At 44.1% G+C, this 2,262-nt stretch overlaps 1 long non-coding RNA gene across 1 annotated transcript; it reads left to right on the top strand.

Annotated features, from left to right (window-relative positions):
• The first annotated feature begins 1,030 nt into the window (after nt 1-1,030).
• LOC138141350 (uncharacterized) lies at nt 1,031-1,531 on the top strand. The gene is made up of 3 exons (XR_011163109.1): nt 1,031-1,242; nt 1,292-1,385; nt 1,435-1,531. It is a non-coding gene; the product is annotated as an uncharacterized lncRNA (long non-coding RNA).
• The last annotated feature ends 731 nt before the right edge of the window (nt 1,532-2,262 follow it).

The following is a 2,262-nucleotide window of genomic DNA, read 5'->3' as shown; positions in this document are numbered from 1 at the left end:
TATATGGAACAATGCCCAGGAAACACCTGCACAAGCTGGGAACTCCGTATCGCCGAAACACATGGAAAAGGCCCTTGAACGCGTGATAGATGGGCACATGTCATTCCAGCAAGCAGCAGAAGCATTCGAAGTTCCTAAAAGTACTCTCTACAATAAATATCGAGGGCGCAATGGAGGTAAATTAGGACGACCACCTATTTTATCTGTTTTGGAAGAAAAAAATGTTGTGAATACTGTAACAGCTGCCAGTTCATTTGGATATCCCTTTACCCAACAACTACTTTGTGAATTTGTATAGCAGTATTTAACTCGGAAGGGCATATCAGTTCCAGTATTCCATGACAATCTACCAGGAAAAGATTGGTATTTAGCATTTTTGAAGAGAAACCCTGAATTGGCAAGAAGATTATCAGAAAATATAAAACGATCAAAGGCCCAGATAACCACAGAAACAGTTATGGACTATTTTGAAAATTTACAGGTAAATTTGGATGGTGTGTTTGTTTCTTTCGCGGTTTTCATTTAGAGTTTTCTTTGTAGAGTCTTGGTGCCAGCCGTGTCGTCGTTCTTCCAGTTTCGTACCGTCGTTCGCTTATGGTCCGTTTTGTGAGGACACGTCAGGATCACGCTGTGATGCCGCGCCTGGTGTTGCAAGCGTAGTCGTATCTCGGCGAGTCCTAAGCGCATCGGGATCATCTGCGGATATCGTTTTGGTATCAAATTTTGGAAGCACCATCTATCGTGAATTACGCGCGGACTCACCGACACATTACCGCTTCAACATCTGAATTTCCCGGTCGGTGAATTCCAACGTAAACAAACCGGCGCCATGATCGACCATCTGTCATTTTGCGCGCAAGTGTAGTACCGCCGGAAATAGTCATCAAGATGCGCTGTTCGGACAATTACCGGGACGCCTTATCGCCCAACGGAATAAGGTCCAGATCTTTCGTGTGTGCTCTCCTAGATTCGGGGGGTAACCAAAAAAACCCATCGCGAGCGGAAATTAGAGGATTCGGTCGGCGACCGCCGAGCGGGCGGCTCTGCCGCAAGTCGCGAGTTGCGAATCACGTGCGTGGCGTTCGGGATCCGCAATCATCCCTGAGGGCGGATTGCCGAACGCCATGGCGCTTATCGTTCGGCGCTGCCAGCCTTCGGGGCCGTCGAAGAGCCCGAAAATTTACCGTTACCGTTTACCGTTTACCGTGGTCGAGAAACCCCTCGTCGTCTAGCGAGATAGAGGTAATTATCCTTCATTAGCGAATTCACTTCACTAGCTTTCGTCTATTAGGGGTAGTTCGAGCCAATTACCGTTACCGTACCGTGAAGGAGTACCGGAAAGTCCTCCTTCAATTTATCGCAGAGCAGCCCCTTTCAGTGGAAAGGTAATTACCGAATCGATCGAGTTTCGCAACACTAACGTCAATTCGTTAGGGATCGTTCTTTAGGGTGGTCATCGCCAGACCAACCATTGTTCTTTAGGGTCATCATCAGACCGCTTATCGTTCGTTTGGATTATTGTTCTATGGGGCGATCGTTCGCCATATCGTTCTTTTGGGCAATCATTTTTGAGGGTAGTAGTGTGACAAAATGGTACTGATGTTTTTAATTCGAATAGTACAGCCGCTTCGGTGCGCATTTTGGTTTGTGCGTCATCGATCATGAGAGTTGACACGAGCTTTACCTGACATAATTTAAACATTTGTAATATATTGAAAACTGTCAGAGATATTAAAAAAATAAACAAAAAATCGTTCCATATATCCCCACTCTACTGTATTCCGGTGCGCTAGAGTAATATATTAAAGTATAAGTCCGTTAGGATAGCCTTTACCGCCGAGCCAGAGATTTTGTGAGACGAGCTCGCAGAGCGAGTCGAATAATACTGGCGAAGCTGTAAAGAACCTAACGGACGTGTATTGTACAATAGTTTTTGTAATATCTCTACGATTCGTTCACAATTACCTTTTTGAAATACATTTTTTTCAACGCCATTGTTGTCATGTCAACCGTTTTGTGAAAAAAAAATGTTTCAATGTTGTTTGTCAGATTTGTTCAACGCTTAACTTTGTGTTGAAAAATGAATGAAATCAATAAAAAATCGCAATCAAGATATTCTCGATGTCCGGAAGTGAGGTCATCGTTATTGCCTGCAAAATCGCGCTTGTGTTAGTATTAAAATTGTGAAGCATCATCTTCGATCTGGTCTACATTTGCTGCTGTTTGTCAGATTTGTTCAACACTTAGGCCGGTATTTATAGT

This window comes from Tenebrio molitor, chromosome 1 (genome assembly GCF_963966145.1).
Source record: "Tenebrio molitor chromosome 1, icTenMoli1.1, whole genome shotgun sequence".
Taxonomy (NCBI): domain Eukaryota; kingdom Metazoa; phylum Arthropoda; class Insecta; order Coleoptera; family Tenebrionidae; genus Tenebrio; species Tenebrio molitor.
Note: the sequence above shows the minus strand (reverse complement) of the source record. Positions and strands in the feature narration are given on the sequence as shown.